This window comes from Nelumbo nucifera, chromosome 4, assembly GCF_055504915.1.
Source record: "Nelumbo nucifera cultivar China Antique chromosome 4, China Antique-T2T, whole genome shotgun sequence".
In the NCBI taxonomy this organism is placed as follows: Eukaryota; Viridiplantae; Streptophyta; class Magnoliopsida; order Proteales; family Nelumbonaceae; genus Nelumbo; species Nelumbo nucifera.
This window is the reverse complement of record NC_142652.1, coordinates 73,425,170-73,443,735: the sequence shown is the minus strand read 5'-3', so window position 1 is coordinate 73,443,735 and position 18,566 is coordinate 73,425,170. Positions and strand designations below refer to the sequence as shown.

Sequence of the window (18,566 nt, the reverse complement as noted above, 5' to 3'; positions counted from 1 at the left end):
TCCATTAAGACATCTGTACATAAAAGAATAGTTTATTCAGTTCCCACTTAGAGACGTGGCCATACAATACATGAGCTAGGAGAGAGTTTGTAATTCACGTACCTATTTTTTAGCAAACCAAAACCTCACATTCATTTCAGTTTGAAGGCCACCAATCTAAATTGTAGGAAGAGGAGAGCTTAATGGGTAACTAGGCCAGCTTTCAATCCTCATTCAAACCTAAATGTATGGAGTTTAATAAGGCTGAAACTGAAATCCTCATTCGAATCTAAATGTATAGAGCTCAATCTGCCTGAAACTACAATTTTAGAGAAAACAGACATTCAATCCGGTTATTCAAACTTCATATTCAGAGAACTAAGCCCTTTCAATCTGGTTAGTCTATTTACATTTCGTTAAACCTTTGTTTCGGGTATGAATCTTTGTTTTCGTTTCATTATCTATTTCCAATCTCTGTTTTCAATATCTGTGGTCTTTAATGCAATATAGCAGTCTTTAATAATGTGCTAATGTTATATTTTTAAGCTAATATATTGTTGAAATGGGTGGTAAAGCACCCATATTTTTATTGGCGAAGTCTACCGTTTTGGTCGCTCTTACAGCGACTGAAAATTTTTCACATATATTTAGATTATTTAGATTAGTTTTATTTCATTTTTTAGTTTTCCATTTAAATCATCTGTACTTATGTTATATTTTAAACTTGATATGTTGTTGAAATGGATGGTAAAGCACCCATTTTTTGGTTGCCGAAGCCTACTGTTTTGGTCGCTCTAACAGTGACTGAAATTTTTTCATTTATATTTAGATTATAGTTTTGTTTCATTTTTTAGTTTTCCATTTAAATAATTTGTAATTATCTTATCTTTTAAACCTCTTATGTTGTTGAAAAGGGTGGTAATTCACCCATTTTTTGGCTGCCGAAGCCTACTTTTTTCCTGGCTCTAATGACTGAACAAAATGAAGTTCGGGTAAAGAAGATGAATAATATGGGTTGTCGGGTCGGGTCTATGTTCGACCCGTTTTATACCTGATGCACATTATGAGGGTTCTCGGGTTGTTGGGTCCGGTTCAAGGGCAGTTCACATTATTATTACATACCTTAATACTTCATTAATTTATTAATGAATTATTAATAAATACTATTATTTATATTTTAAAATACAAATAATTAATAACGATTTAAATTCGAACTATTAATAATGATGCTTAGTGATAATAATGATACTCATTAATTCGGACTATTCAAATTCCCAAGAGATAATTAATAACGATTATTTACTTACTAATAATTAATTCCCAACAACGATAATTAATTACTGATAATAATTAATAAAAAAATTACTTACTGCTAATTAATTAGTGATAATTATTATACTTATTTATTCGGACTGATAATTAATAATGATATATACACTACAAGAAAAAAGATTTTTAGCCACAATTTTTCCCGCAATGGGCATAAAACCGTGGCTAAATTATCATATATAGCAACGGAATATATCATCCGTGCCACGGTTTCATACCCCGTGGCTTAATTATAATTTATTAAGACGGTTATAAAACTAACCGTTGCAATACATCATCCCTAGAAATGGAACCATAGCTATTATATTGCGCAGTATTTTCTAAAATTTTGGCCACTTAGAAACTAAGTGAAAAAACAAATTGCCCACGCGTGCCTTACTTCTCCCGCGTCTCTCTTGGCTCTCCTCTTCATACTTTTGGTCTTCCATTCTATCTCTATCTCTCTTTTGTTCACCGACTCTTTCCTGTTTCTTCTTTGGTGTGCTGTCATGCTCTAAAATATTGGTTGTTCGTTGTTCAAGGATTTGTAGGATACAGGGCTCTATTGTCATCTGGGTTGGGAGGAGTGGGATCAGAATAGGTCGATCTTCATCCTTGTGGATTTTTATACCGGTAAGAATTTTTTGTTGATAAAACAAATTTGATGGACCTTGATTTGGGTTGGGAGATCAGTAATCGATGAGAGGGGTGCATATTGAAGATGGTTGAAAATCTGTAACAGCAAGAACAGACCACTGATCCATCTCTCTACAAGTCGAAAGCAACAAAACCTAGGGCTTAAGATCGTCCCTATTCTTTCCATTAATCTATTTCTCTGCAATTTTTTTCAATGCCACCATCACCTCACAAGTTCATTTAGTTGATTAGGGTTTGATTATGCTTTGTAGTTTTGTTATTGTTTTTTGTGATGGATTCATTCCTAGGGGTTTTGGTTTTTGTTTTCTGGATGCATAATAGCAATCCACTAACATTTGTTAAGTCGATTTGCTTAGCAACTATAGGATCCTGGTATAATCACCACTAGAATTTCAATGTTTAGAGGCAGATGACCTTCGACTTCCACACCAACAAGAAGATGTTAGAGGAGGTCGCCATTATTCCTTCGAAGCGCCTGCCCAACAAGATCATCGGATTTTGTACCCACCTCATGAAGTGAATCCAGAGAGGCCCTGTTCATAGAATATCTTTGAAGCTTCAAGAAGAATAGCATAAGCGGCGTATGGACTTTGTGCCAGGGGAATCTCCCATTAAGACATGTCATCGAGATGGACAAGGAGACGATCAACATGCTCGTTGCCCTCGGAATGGCTGACCTACCCAGCATTGTCAATCAGGCTAAATCGTTGCCCTCGGAATCGTTGCCCTCGGTGCTGCTAGTGGGGCTGCACGGGGAAAACATTAGTGAGTTTAAATTTAACTATTTCAGACTTGAAAAGTGGGTGGAAACTAAAACCCTCCATACTCGTTACTTTGCAGGCACGCAAGGCTAAGCATTCTCCCTAGTCAACAAGCGGTGGATGAGAAATTGTCCACATCAGATGGAAGCATCAGAGGACACAAGACATAGTGCTAAGCTGAAGTTATTTTTTGAGAAGTATCCAAAATCCCAAAAGTCCTCATTGCAATAAATGTCAAAATTTAGTAGTTATCATTTCGTTGTTTCATTTTTTGGTGGCTGGGGTGGTTGGCTCTTTGAAATATAATTGCATTTGGATTTAATAGAAGTGGAAAATTAGTCCTAAAAAGGATTTAAATGCTGAAACTGCCAAGCTATATGTATACGATTCTATAGGAATAAACCAAACTTATTTTGATCATTTCTTTTGTAGAAAGATAGCATGTATAGGTTGACTGTTGAAACTACATGGTTGTGGAATTGATGAGAGATAAATGTGATCTTAGTAAGAGTGATTGTAAAATGACCATAAGGGTCATTGCTTGGTGTAATTGTAAAATCTTGGGTTGACAAGAGTGACAGTGCAGGTTCAGGTTTTGAGAGTGGAGTTCACCTTTCCTACTGATTCAGCTCCTTTCAGCAGCTACCATGCTTCTACAATTGTTGAGGTGATAAACAATTTTGTTTGATTTTTATGTATTTTATTTGTTTAGGTTGCAAGAGATCACTTTTTGGTTGCTTACTTTGGTGGTTCTGCAGAGGGAGCCCTTGTTATGAAAATTTAGCTACAGACTTACAAGGTTAACTAGAATCGCAGATCCTTCCTAAATTCATTATTTTCCTCATTCATTCTGATCTTTTTTTAATGAACTTTTGGACAGTGCAGTTGATGGTAACTCTGTTACAGATTTAACATATTGACTTATTTTGTACAGGACGGCTGTTGGTACCCTCCTATTGTAGCTGATGAAGAACCCAATGTTTCAATGTGGAATCCGGTACTGTTTAAATTTCCATCTTAGGAGTTGCTTTTGTTCTACAAAATTGGTCAAGAGGTACAAAAGTGAGATATCCACCCTTCACTGTATGCTTTGATTTCTAACTCCTTTTTAATTCCTTTCTTTATTCTTTATTAGGGCATCTAGTCATCTGGCTGATCTGTTTTTGAAAACGGTTTAGTCCTATTGTCTCACAGCACAATTTTTATGACAGTATTTCAAGGAATTCTGAAAATATCTGATTTAATTGATGCAAACATAATTCTCTTGGCATTCAAAGTTAGATTGGAGTTCAAAATAACCCTTTTTCACAGCACAGAAGCTAAGAAAATTTAAAAATGTTGTTCAATAAACCTGCAGATGATGATTACGAAAATGCCCCATAAAGCTGCCTCAATCAATCATGGTGCTTCATCACCATTTTTGCTGCTGAAGCTTTAGTAGCAGATTTGTACTCCTAAAGGGAAATTACACCCATGATAGTCCCAGCCACCTGGGGTAATGGGAGGGGTAGACTGGATATGGACCTAACCTTTGGCCATTTTTTTTTTGTGTGTGTTCAAGGCCCCTCTCGGACTTGAACATCTGTTCTCATGCTTGTCAACCTAGGAATTTACTATTGCACCAAGAAATGGCCCCTTAAGGCACTTCTATGATTGAATCATACTCACAGTTAGCTCATATCTTTTCATGTTCGAAGTTTATGGTTGTTTGTTCCTCGTTGTGTATTCATGATCTTGTTTAAATAAATCTGGCACCAGTTAGGTGGATCAGTATCAGGTTCAACCTTCTAGGGTTTGGTGGGTTCAAAATTTGTGTCTTGTTAACTTGTGGTGGTGTAGGTTCAGGTGGAGGTAGTGAAGGGTCAGGTCAGGGTGGGTAGAGGAAAACCCATGCTGAATCCAACCTATTGGCATCCCCAATTATGAGTGAGATGCATGGTCCATTTGGTTCGCAGTTGAAATCAGAATCAGAATTAGAATCAAAATCAAAATGGTCTATTCCCTCCACCTGTTTGCTTCAAACTAGAATCATTTAGGGTTGTCTGACCCCAACTCAACTCAAATGGACTTACAGCTAACTATTTGGGGTTGGTTACACGATTCCTTTTCAGTCATTCTGATATACATATATTTCTAGTGCCCAAACTCTGATAACTCCAGAATGCTCAGAAAGCAAATAATAGAAGAACATGAACAAGGTCTTGAACTTGAGAGGAAACTCTTAGAATTGCAGTTAGCACCTAAAGCATTAACCCATCAGCCTTATTTTGGTTACATGGATGACTCGAAGCTCTCAGAAGGCCCATCTTTGTTTCTCTAGAAAATAATTAAAATTTTTATTACTGCCTCGAGTTTTTCTCATATTATTTCTCTTCCTGATTTTCCTTTTTTTTTCTACACCAAAGCTGATGTAGATTTATCAAATGAAGCACAATTTATCAAATATGTTTATATTGCTCATTTGATTATTTGGTTTCTCCCTTCAAATTTTTGATGCCTTCCTCTCTCGTGAAGCTATGAAAATTACATTTTGTATGCTTCCTTAAACAATATCTCGAGTTCACATATCTTAACATCGGTTTATTGGCATGTGGTAACTTGTATTTTTGTAAAAGTGTGAATTGTCAACATGGATAAGTTGAGATGGAAACTTTGACCTTGTTTGATCAGTTTTGGGGTGGGTAAAATGGTTAGAAAATAAAATCTTGAATGTGGTGGGACTGGAATTTACATTTAAAATGCACATTTAGGATTATCAAGATAGAAAAGGTTGTTGCTCTAATCAACAGTCTTAAAGATGTTTATATATCTCCATCCACATCCTCACTAGAATTTAGGGATTTAGGGCCATCGATGTTGTGCACTATCTAAATGAGATCAATGACATTTTTTTTTGCTTTGGATTTCTAGTGATCTCAACTCTGAAGCTGATAGTTCCTAGTAGGGGTGTAGGAAAGGTCTTTCTATACAATTACCTAAGTTATACACTTGAAACCTAAACAAACTAAATCCACTGCTCTTACCCAAGTTCTAGGCCCCTTGAAACCTAAACTAACTAGCCCACTCTCACCCAAGTATGCTGTTAAAATTTCACATGTTAGTGTTATTGAGGAAATGCAATAACATGATTACTCTTTCACAAATAAGTCTTTGCATAGAGTTAGATCAGTATAATTAAACATGATTACACTTGGGGTTTGGATCTCACATTGCTTGGATTATTTGAATGGTATGTGTATAATGTATATAGAATTTTTATATTAATTAATTAATATATTAATTTTTGATCCACAACAAAGGTCCTGAGGACGCATTATACATATATATGAGTAGATTTCAGATGCAATGATGGAGATATTTTATTTTATTTTTGTAATTATCAATTAAAAAGATTTGATGTTGACTATTGAACCATATTAAATATGGATATTTTGTATTCAATAAAAGATGGGGCGAGATTTATTTGAGAATTGTTTTATCATTTCAAATATATTATTGGTACAATCTTTCTTTGTATAGGTCAGAGCAAGTATTTTTACAGTTTCACAAGCTTGTTTCCAAAATAACTATGCTATAAAAAGCAATATGGCAACATTATTGATACAATGTTAGCAACGGTTTATATCGTCGATTAATCAAGTAACTTCATATTATTTTTAGCCACGGTGTAAACCGTTCGCTATATAAACCTATAGCAACGGCCAGATGTTGATCTGTTGCAAAAACTTTCGCAATTAGCAACGGCCACAACCGTGGTTATATCCATATTTTTAGCCACGGTGTACAAAATCCGTTGCTAAATGTTTTAGCCACAGCAATATCCCCTACAGACAAAACCGTAGTTAAACCGTTGCTAAAGGTTTTAGCAACGGTCTTTTGGGATTTGTAGCAACGGTTTTTTGGGATTTGTAGCAACGGTTTTGTCCATTGCTAAATCCGGATTTTCTTGTAATAATTGTAATTATTAATTTGGCTATAATCATTTAATATTCATATTAATTCATAAATATATAAGTAAAGTTAATTATTAATATTATTATTATCAGTAATAATAATGAATAATAGTGTTGTTATCCATTAAAATTAATTACTGTTAATTAATAATTACATTAATTTAATTGTCTTTATAGTAATTTAGTAAATTACAGATAATTATCATAATATTAACTGTATTTATCAAAATACTGTTAATTAATTACTGTAATTACTGTTAATTTGAATTAATCAATAGTAATTTCATTAACCAAAATTTCAATATTTATAAACATTTAAAATAAGTAATTATTATTGCATATTTACATTTTATACTTATTTTCAGTAATAATAATATTAATTATAATACTGAATAATTAAATAATATAATATTATAATACTGAATATTTGTTACAATAAGTCTGAATTTATTATATTACTGTAATGAAAATAAAATATTATTATTTAATTTAAAATATTATGTTAGTAATTATTTTCAGTACTTAGTAAAAATAATTACCTACAATAAGTCTGACTTTTCAAAATTTCACATTTTTTTATAAATTAATGTAATTACTGTAAAAGTTAATTATTATGTTAGTAATTATTGTATATTTTTCAGGGAAAAAGTTAAAAACTGAAAAATGATAACTAATTATTTTGAAACTTGAAATTTCAAAATAATTATTGAAAAGTACTGAAATTTGTTAATGGTTATTGAAATTACTTATTTTAATTATTTCCATGAGTAATTATTATTTTCAAGTTTTAACATTTTCAGAAATTAATGTAATTAATTAATTACCAATTAATAAAACCAGAATAGGTTGATTTTAAATATTGTTTTGAAATATGAAATTATTGAAAATAAAAAATATTAGTATCAAAATACAAAAAATTAAAATAATTATTATGGGAATTAGTTAGAATAGTTCTAATAATTGGTGAAATTAGTAGTTTTAAGTTTTGAAAATTCTGATGATAATTGGTTTTAAATATTTTTTTGAAATCTAAAATTATTAAAAATAAAAATAATAATATCAAAATATAAAAAATCAAAATAATTACTGAATATTTATTACAATTTCAAGTTTATTTTGGAATATTTATTATATTTTAAAATAATTAATAATTACTGAAAATATTATTACATTTCAATAATAGTTCTGAAAATATGTCTAAACTTTCAGTAATAAGTCTTATAAGTCTGTAATATTATAAATATTGTTGAAAGTTTACCCTTCAACAAATGATATAAGGGTTTACTTTTCAATTAAATCCCTTTGTCATCATATTCGATATTGGGATCCCCCCCTCCCACTAAAAATATAAAAAACAAAAATATAATTGAAAAATGAAAAATACCATCTTCCTCTAACTCGCCATACATGGGTGATTTGGTCATAAAAATTGTTATTCACGCTCAAATGAAATAATTGTTGCATGATGCATTGTTAATTTTTTTAATTAAATGAAATTTTCTGCTAAATAAAAATAATTATTGTTATTTGTTGTATGATGCATTGTTACATAATACTGTTTTTTAATAAATATTTACTGATAAATAATAGTATTTTTTAATGAATATTGTTACTTATTTAAAAATATTGTAATTATTTATAATAATGTTAATTAATAAATATATTACTGTTAATAAATGCTGTTTATTAAATATTACTGTTAATATTGTTAATTAATAACTACGTTATTTTTCTTGTATTTATAGTAATGTATTAAAATACTATAATTATAAAATAAATATTGTACTTATCAAAATACTGTTAATTACACTTTAAAATACTGTAATTATAATTACTGCTACTTACCATTTAAAATTATTTACTTACAAATAAAAAAATATAATTGAAATTGCACACAAAATAAAAAATTATTTTCAAATTATAGAAACTATATAATTTGAAAAAGAAAATCAGAAAACAAAAATGGTAGAATAAAGAGCAAAATTATAGAAAAACACAGAAATATTGCAAATAAATAAAAAAATACAGCAAATGTTATAGATGGTAGAAAATAGAAAAATGTAATAATAATATAAATATGTAAGAAAAACAGAAATTATAAAAACATCTAATATATATATATATTAAAAAATTCAATTATTCATTATTTTTTACTAAATTAATTATAAAAGTTATTACTTCATTATATATGTATATATATTATAATTATATATTATTGTTAATTAATTACTGTTAAATGTAATTAAATGAATTTTTTGTAATTAAATTTAATTTTATGCTATTTATAGCTTAAATTATAGATGTAGCACGATCTGACTACTCCCTGCTAGAGGATGATCTGGCTTCCAGTCGGGCAGCGAGCTAGGTGAATCTACAAGAAAGGATCAAAGAAACCAGGGTGGCTAACCCGGCGAGGTCACTCCGATTCTTAAGTCGGTAAACTGATGCGAGTTGAAAAGCTTAGAGATCTTAGAGAGATAGAGAGCTAGAGAGTAGAAAAATCATGCGTACCTTGTTTCATTGGGGTTGGTGCCTTTATATAGTTGAGCCCTCGTAGGTTTTGCGGACCGGTTCTGGGATGTTCGTCCTAATGGGATCCTTTTCCGCTTTAATTGGGGGGGGGGTAACGTTATCAATTAATAAAGATTATCAATTCCGCCCGACCTGGGCGGGGAGAAGATAAGCTTGCCGTTACGCAGCGTGATCCCTTGAGGTTCGGAGTTTGTTGGAGAGACTTCCGGGATCGTTACGTGATGGTCCAAAGCGGTAGCCCCGAGTTGATACTTAAGTCTTTTAGTTCTGAACTATATTGAGTGCCGAGGTGATTATGCACCGAGGTGACCTTGCACCGAGGTGACCCTGTGCCGAGGTGACCCTTGTGCCGATGTGGCCTTTGTGCTGAGGTGATTGAATACCCGAGCTCAATTGTTGCAAACTAATCTGGTTAGGCTGAGTTGTCATCTCTTAGTCAGTTCGTGTTCACATGTCCCCTTTTTGCTAGGTCGGGCCAAATCACCTTTCATCAATTGCCCCCCACTCCCCGATCTAGGGGTCTCAACTCGGTGCGAGGAGTTTATGATGAGTCCAGGTGGATTTGGCACGAGGTCTAGGCGGTTTGACGGGCGAATCACTGGTCGAACCAATTTGACCGCTTGGCTCAACTAGGAATAACCCAGGTCGCTTCAGGTGTATGCGCGGATGTCACGCCGTTTTATAAATTCCATGGACGTCAAAACACGCGCTAAATCGATTTCAACCTCGGGGGTCATGCAACCGGTTTTCCTAGGAGCTGTTGGATCGTGATGATCTCAACCGTTGATTTCCATACACACCGGCTATAAATAGGGGGCAAGGGACTCATTTTCTTCAGTTTAGTGTCTCTTCAGTTCGGTGTCTTTCCGAGGTTGTCTTCCTTTCTCTGGTCTTTCTTTTGGTGAGTCTTCCCTAGCTCTCTTTTTCGATTCCACGTCTTTCCATTATGTCTAGCTTTAGTTTCAATAGCCTTTTAGATGGGAGTGGTGAATCCGCTGGAGCCGAGGTGGGTGGGTACCTCGGCTCAGGCTGTAGAACTTCATCCTGCTGAGGAGGTTACTTCGAGTCAAGTTGCGGTCCGCGGTCCTCCCGAGGTGGACTCACCCCGGGGGAAGCGAGAGGCCTCTGTTGATCTGGCTTCCACCTCGCATCAAGATCGGCTGTGACGGTGGATAGGCTCCTATCCCTAGTAGCTCGGTACAGACTTCCAAACAACTTCGTCTACAGTATCCCCTTAGGTAATTCCCCTTGGGAGTGTGGTCACGACGAGATCGTGATCTATGAGGAACAACTCGTAGCTGGTCTTCGTCTTCCACTTCACCCTTTGATAGTCGAAGTCATAAAGTTGTTCAACATCACCATAGACCAGTTGCACCCGAACTCCATCCGCAACATCGTAGGCACCATTTCTCTTTTCCACGACTACAACCTTCCTCTCGACCTCGACATCTTTTCCTCTATTCTTTCCATTAAAAAGAACTCGCCCTGTGTTCTGCCCGAGCACATGCGAACTTATTACCTATCACCTCGTCCTGGCTTCAAACTCTTGAACGAGTTCCCGAACAAGGTCTCGGCCTGGAAGAGGCGCTATTTTGTGGTCCGCAACACTGAGGGGTAGCCTTTCCTGACCCATTGGAGGACAGCCATCCAAGACCCTGGTGTCCAGGTGGACTTGAAGACAAGGGAGGTGCTTCGATCTTGGGCGGAGATCGGCTCAAAGTTCGTAGACATCGTGACCGAGGAGAAGCTTGTGCAGGCCGGTCTAAGTCCTAGTAGGTCGTTGTTTATTGTATTTCCTTTGTTTTATTTCGGTATTGTTTCTGTCATTTTGTTTTATTTCGGTATTGTTTCTGTCATTTTGATTTAGAGGAAAATTGATTACTGTAAAGAAGGCTTTTTGATCGTGCTCCCATAGACGGCGCCAATTGATGTAGCACGATCTGACTACTCCTTGTTGGAGGATGATTTGGCTTCCAATCGGGCAGCGAGCTAGGTGAATCTGCAAGAAAGGATCAAAGAACCCGGGGTGGCTAACCCGGCGAGGTCACTCCAATGCTTAAGTCAGTAAACTGATGCGAGCTGAAAAGCTTATAGAGCTTAGAGAGATAGAGAGATAGAGAGCTAGAGAGCTAGAGAGCTAGAGAGTAGAAAAATCACGCGTACCTTGTGTCATTGGAGTTGATGCCTTTATATAGTTGAGGCCTCGCAGGTTTTGCGGACCAATTCCGGGATCTTCGTCTTGATGGGATCCTTTTCTGCTTTAATTGGGGGGTAACGTTATCAATTAATAAAGATTATCAATTCCACCCGACCCGGGCGGGGAGAAGATAAGCTTGTCGTTACGCGGCGTGATTCCGTGAGGTTCGAAGTTTGTTGGAGAGACTTCTGGGATTGTTACGTGATGGTCCGGGTCGGTAGCCCTGAGCTGATACTTCAATCTTTTAGTTCCGAACTGGATTGAGTGCCGAGGTGCCTCGATGCTGAGGTGACTATGCGTCGAGGTGACCTTGCACCGAGCTAACCCTGCGCCGAGGTGACCCTGTGTCGAGGTGACCCTTGTGCCGAGGTGGCCCTTGTGCCGAGGTGATTGAATACCCGAGCTCAATTGTTGTGAACTAATCTAGCTAGGCTGAGTTGTCATCTCTTAGTCAGTTCGTGTCCACGTGTCCCCTTTTTGCTAGGTCGGGCCAAATCACCCTTCATCAATTATAATTATATATTATTGTTAATTAATTACTGTTAAATGTAATTAAATGATTTTTTTTGTAATTAAATTTAATTTTATGCTATTTATAGCTTAAATTATAGTTACTATTAAAAATCATTTAGTTACATTTTTAAAAATATATTATTTTTACAAATTTTAATGTCTTTAAATAAATAATAATTACTGTTAATTGTTGTATGATGCAATGTTAATTAATTTTAATTAATAAATGCATTAATTTTATTATATTTATAGTAATTTTTTAATTTATAGTTAATTATCATAAATATTAAGTGTATTTAATAAAATACTATTAATTATAATTTAAATACCATTAATAATTAATACAATGGTATTCGGTCATGTACCATTAAAACCATTAATAATTATTAAAATACCGGTATTTACATTTTAACATACAATTAATAATTAATTATCAAGACCTATATCAGTTTTATTCTTTACATTATATTTTGTTACAATTTAATTACTGTTAATTATATATAATTAAATGCAATTTTCTGTTAATTAATAAACACCAAAATTATAGATAAGCACAGAAAATTGCAAATAAATAAAAAAAATACAGGAATTTTTTTAGATGGTAGAAAATAGAAAAATTTTAAAATAATATACATATGTAACAAAAGTAGAAATTATAAAAACATCTAATATATATATATATATATATAAAGCTTTCAATTATTTATTATTTTTTACTAAATGAACTACAAAAATTATTACTTCATTAAATATGTATATATATTATAATTATATATTATTGTTAAATGTAATTAAATGTATTTTTTGGTAATTTAATTTAATTTTATACTATTTATAGCTTAAATTATAATTACTGTTAAAAATCATTTAGTTACAATTTTAAAAATATATTATTTTTACAAATAGTAATGTCTTTAAATAAAAAATAATTATTGTTAATTGTTGTGTGATGCATTGTTAATTACTAAAGTAATAGTAATTAATAATTTATAATTAATTAATTACTATTAATAATTAATTAAATCTAATAATTACTGATATCTAACACTACCCGCAATTTTCAAAAAGAGATGAACCTTATTTGAGATCTAGCAAAACAAAACCTCCAATATTTAGAACATTAAACACGACACCATCTATAGGTTTCGTACACATTTTCAAGAATTTGCTTTGTAAACCAGGAACTTCAAAGAAGGAACTAGAAGATCTTTCAAAGTGTCTGCCAAACTCTTTAGCTATAGTCTCCCACTTGAAAGAAGTCAGACAACTCTCCAAATTCAGGAGTCTGCTAATCAAAAAATTCTGCGACAAGTCTACTACTCAGAGAACTCTCAAGTTAGTAAATTCTTTGTTTTTTACTTATATTAATCTTTGATTATAGTTGTTTCAATAACTTTATAGTAGTTCTCTGTTATAGTTCTCTATTATTTCAATCTATGTTCTAATGATCCCCGACTATTGGCAATCATTTTTACCCAACCATAGTGGCTTGGTGTTAATAGGATAAATTTTGTTTATGCTTTGCCATCAAGTTACATGCATAAACTGTTGTGTCCATTCGACATTTATTTCATTATATGTTATAATGATCACCAACTAACAACAATCGTTTGTAATCAGCAATTGTTCCAATCTATTGATAGGATAGAGTTCATGCTCATTTAACAATTTATAGATAAGGTTGTGATCAGTTGATATGCTTTTATTAATTGGATCGAGTTTCTTTGAATCGGATTAATACATTTACTATTACTATTATGATTGTAATGTTATATTTATTTTTGATTTTATAATTATTAACATATTAATAATAATTAATTGAAAAATTATATAACTTTATAACTGATAAATACACTTTCCTTATTTAGGTTAGATTGGTAAACTTTTATTCAACTCTCCTTAATAACCATTTAGGTAAATGTTTATTTACTTTATTTATTTTATATATTATTATGATGCCTTTATTAATTTTTAATTTAGATTATAATATTTACACTCATTGATGTTTATTTTCATGAAAGCGCAATCATATTTATTAGTAGAAATAGGACACTGCAAATGATGTTTATTTTCTTTCATTATATGACAATTATTCTTCTTTCTTATCTACTGTGATTTTATTATTTTTAATATAGCTTTCATTAGACTATTTCATGTATAAAATGTTCAACAATGTATATAAAGTTATTATTTCTGTAACGAAGACTACAAATTTATATAACTAGCATTATTAAATAATTTCAAAATTAAAAATTAATTCTCTTCAATATTTATATATATAACTTTCCCGTACTTAGTACTAGATCATTAAAGGGATTCCAAAAGACCCATTACCAGCACACTTTTTTCTCTGTCTATACTGATGCCAAGCGTAACACTAGCTAGAACCTTCCAGCTATATTCTAAGTAGGATATAAACACTACTTCGAGAGTTTAGATATTCAAAAAGAATGAGCATTTCCCGTGGTTTTTATAATAGAAGGCCACCAGTGAGTAGTTTAAGAATTATTGGATTGGATTAATAATTTAAGATAAAAAGGGCAAAGAAAAGAAAATAAAGAAAATTTTAATGAATATTTTGATAATCTAATACATTCCATCATTTGACCAAACGATTAGGGTTTTTTTGTTAAGTTACACGGTGAAAGGTCATTGCTGTAAATTAAAGTACAGGGCCGGGGGCTCTTTATTACTGACATCATAGAATTCTTCCATGTTTAAACCACGGTTGAACCCATATTGGTAGCTAGAATGAATGATGGTTCAATCACCACCCAGTCCGACTTTTAAAACATTGCTTTTGTCATGGAAATGATGAATGTTCACAAGTGGGCATGCTCACTCTGTCTGTGTGCGTGGTTGACATCAATTATTGCCATGTTTTAGTTTTTTTATTTTTTTTGAAAGTCCTTTTCTCTCAGAGTAGTTGATCATGTTGAACACGTTGCAAAACCTTCCCATGCAAGAACCAGCTGCTGTTTAATGGAGTTATTATTACCAATTAGAAAGTTATTCGGAAAAGTATGGACAGACCTAATGCAGATTTCTGATTCCCACTATAAAGTTATAAACATTCAGAAGGTCCAAAAACCATACTCTATACACTGATACCCGCCCATGAATTGGCATCAATTCTGAGCTGGCACCTACCCCAAATATACTTTAAACCTATAAATTCTAACCCTGGGGTTATCGATCATTCTCCCAAAGTTATTTAGCATCACTCAGCAGGAACTCCTTTTACTCATCTTATATCTCATAACTTGTTTGCCTTTAGTTAGCATCTGATTACTTGTAACTACTAGTTTGATTGGAAGGTTTTTTAGTTTGGGTCCTGTTAATTTAAACTTATTCGACTAGACTCTCTCTATCTCTCTCTCTGACATAGACATGCATATAGAAGTGTAAGCCTGCATGGGTTTGTATTTCTACTTTTTTTTGGACCTTGGAGTCTTGGACAAATGAAGCTGAATGACAGACAAAGGGGTTGAATTCAAGCGGTCCATCATAATGTTCCTCCCAATTTCATCCATATATGACTGACTCTTCACAGTTAATTTCTAGCACTTTTTATGAGGTGGCACACCCACACACATTTAAGTATTTAACCCATCTTTTCAAGGTCATTTCTTTCTTTAGGGGTAAACTGGGACCCTTTTATTATTTGGTTTTGACCTCTCTCAGGCTGTACTAGCTGTCTTAAGGGGTGTGTGTGTTCCCCTTGCCTCTGGTCCTATAAAAGAGGGGGTGTATGTGTATTTCAAGGTCACAGTTGGATTGGAATTCAAACCGGTAAAGGATTCGAGCAAATAGTTTAGGGAGAATGACAGTTCAGCCCAGGGTCAGAATTTTTAGGTTCAAAATATAGTTGGGATAGGTGTCAGCTCGGAATTAATGTCAATTCACATACTCACATTATTGCTTCTACCCACAAAAATAAAACACTGCTACATTGATCTGTTACCAAGTGGCCGGGGGGTGGGACCGGAAAAACTGGTGAACCTTTCCATTGGTGGGTGGGCTGCGATGAGACTGCAAGTCCAACCCAAATTCACCAGATGTTTGATAATTGGTGAAATAGGAGATTAGGAGTTGAAGCCGGAAGGCTTAAATGTTTCTCCTTCTTCTTTATTCTTTAATTCATATACCCCGAACTACCTCCCAAAGCGAATGAGAATTGTAAAAGAAAAGGAAAAGTTCGGAAATCTTTAGTTGTGTTATTTTCATTATTTCAAACATTTTGAGTTTTCTTTTAATTTCCCGACAAGTTGTGCCACAACCTTAGGTTAGGTTAAAAGGAAAATTCTCAGAGCAATTTGAGACCACAAAAGACTATAAAAGAAAGCCATGTATTTAATTTACTTTGGGTTTCATTTTGCTCTTTTTCAAGTTTTTCTTCACACCTTCTGCAATGCAAACAAACAATTAATACAGAGTGAAACCTGAAAGAAAAAGTAAAAATAATAACAATAATAATAATTTGCTCTCAACTTATTTACACTCCCAATGAAATTGCATCCCAAACAAACCAAGCCTTAGAAATTTGAAAACTTCGTCTCTGATAGTTTAACAAAGGCTGGGGTGTATGTATAGCAGTCATGTAATAATAGCCTGATTTTGTTTGGCTCGGTTTGAGCTTCCAGTATCCACCCCAATTTGGACGGACTTGGATTGGGCTTTTATCAAAATTTGAATGGGCAGCCCAAAAACTTGTGCCCGAATCACTGTAATGATAATTGCTCACTCATGAGGCCTGAGTCCGGGCCATGCTTGATTACTTTGGTCTTGCCACATGCCAAGTCCTCTCTGGCATAGCATAGTCCTTTGATGTTCATCCTTCAACTGTTGAACAATTGAAGTGGGCCCCTTCTAACAATGCATTGAAGTGGGTCATTCTACCCAAAATCAGAGTGGGCAAATAGTACTTGACGAAGCCCAGAAGCCCAGTTCTTAATTGGGCTCGGGAAAGCCACTCCAGTTATCTTTCGCATAAGGTCCAGATAAATAAATTTGAAAGAAAAAAAAAAAGAAAATAGTCCTTTGATGTTCATCCTTCTACTGTTGAACAATTGAAGTGGGCCCCTACTGACAATGCATTGAAGTGGGTCATTCTACCCAAAATTAGAGTGGGCAAATAGTACTTGACGAAGCCCAGAAGCCCAGTTCTTAAATGGGCTCGGGAAAGCCACTCCAGTTATCTTTCGCATAAGGTCCAGATAAATAAATTTGAAAGAAAAAAAAAAAGAAGAAAGTAACTGCACCAGCCGGGAATCGAACCCGGGTCTGTACCGTGGCAGGGTACTATTCTACCACTAGACCACTGGTGCCGCTTCGCTGCGAAAAGTGTTTATATGCCTTTATAAATATTAGTATTAAGTAGACAAATCGATTAACAACCAGAAAAGATCAGGATTATGGATATAATCTCGTGATCCGATCCAATTATATGTATATATTATATATATATATATATATATATTAAAAGATATGGGTGCTTTGCAGGAAACGGAATCTACTCGTGCGAGTAGATCCCACATGCGAGCATCTATTTCTAGTAATTAATTACAGTAATTAATAGTGTAATAACATGCACCCATTTCCAGTAATTAATTACTGATTATTACAATAATTTAATAAATATATAATTAGTGATTATAATTAATGATTACTGTTACTATAAATATTGTTAATAAATAGATATTTATTTAAATTTTACTTTAATTACTAATAAAAGTAATTAATTATTGTAATAATAATTACTGATTATTACAGTAATTTAATAAATATATAATTAGTGATTATAATTAATAATTACTGTTATTATAAATATTATTAACAAATAGATATTTACTTAAATCTTACTTTAAATTAAAATTATAAATATAGTAATTATTGTTATATTCAAAATAATTAAAAATGTTATTAAAAGTATTGTTATTGATTATTTAATAAAATATTATAATTACTAACTATTACTTATAAATACTGTTAATTTAATTTAATTTTGGTAATTATTAATTTAATGAATATTGTTAATAAATCCTATTCATAAATTTAATGATTATTGTTATATTAAAAATAACTAAATAATATTATTAAAACTATCATTAATGATTATTTAATTAAATAGTATAATTACTTACTATTATGGATAAATGTTGTTAATAACGTTCTAACAACCGACAATTCGAACGGATGGCCCATTCTGACAACAAAAATTATAAGTAAAAAATTACGGAACTATTTTGGCCATCGGTTTTCGGGTTGACGGTTCGATCATCCGGTTCAAACGGGCAGTCCATTCTGACAACAAAAATTATAGGCAAAAAATTGAGTTTGGGAGGTCCATTAAGTAGTATCATACGTATTATGTCATTTGAGCATATGACTCATATGACCCGAAAACGGGATCGTTCTGGCCACCGATTTTTGGATCGACGATTCAGCCATTTGGTTCAAACGAACGGCTAGTTCTGACAACAAAAAATTATAAACAAAAATTTGTGGAACCGTTTTGGCCACCGGTTTTCAGGTCAGCAGTTTGATCGTCTAGTTCGAACAAACTGTTCGTTCTAACAACAAAGATTATAGGCAAAAAATTGTGTATGAGGTCCACTGAGCAGTATCATACATGTTATGTCATTCAAAGGTGTGACTCATACAACC

General features: G+C 33.1%; 1 long non-coding RNA gene and 1 other non-coding gene across 6 annotated transcripts; one reads left to right on the top strand and one right to left on the bottom strand.

The window, feature by feature from the left end:
* The first annotated feature begins 1,607 nt into the window (after positions 1-1,607).
* LOC104611217 (uncharacterized) lies at positions 1,608-13,519 on the top strand. Of its 5 annotated transcripts, none has more exons than XR_016068671.1 (5): positions 1,608-1,727; positions 1,830-2,709; positions 2,785-3,372; positions 3,418-3,504; positions 3,640-8,652. It is a non-coding gene; the product is annotated as an uncharacterized LOC104611217 (long non-coding RNA). The 5 variants fall into 5 exon arrangements; XR_016068673.1 differs by adding an exon at positions 13,082-13,519 and having other exon boundaries at positions 1,635-2,709; positions 3,640-3,767; XR_016068672.1 differs by having other exon boundaries at positions 1,635-2,709; positions 3,640-3,767; positions 4,063-8,652.
* Positions 13,520-17,156: 3,637 nt separating this feature from the next.
* TRNAG-GCC (transfer RNA glycine (anticodon GCC)) lies at positions 17,157-17,227 on the bottom strand. Its single transcript has one exon. It is a non-coding gene; the product is annotated as a tRNA-Gly (tRNA).
* Positions 17,228-18,566: the final 1,339 nt, after the last annotated feature.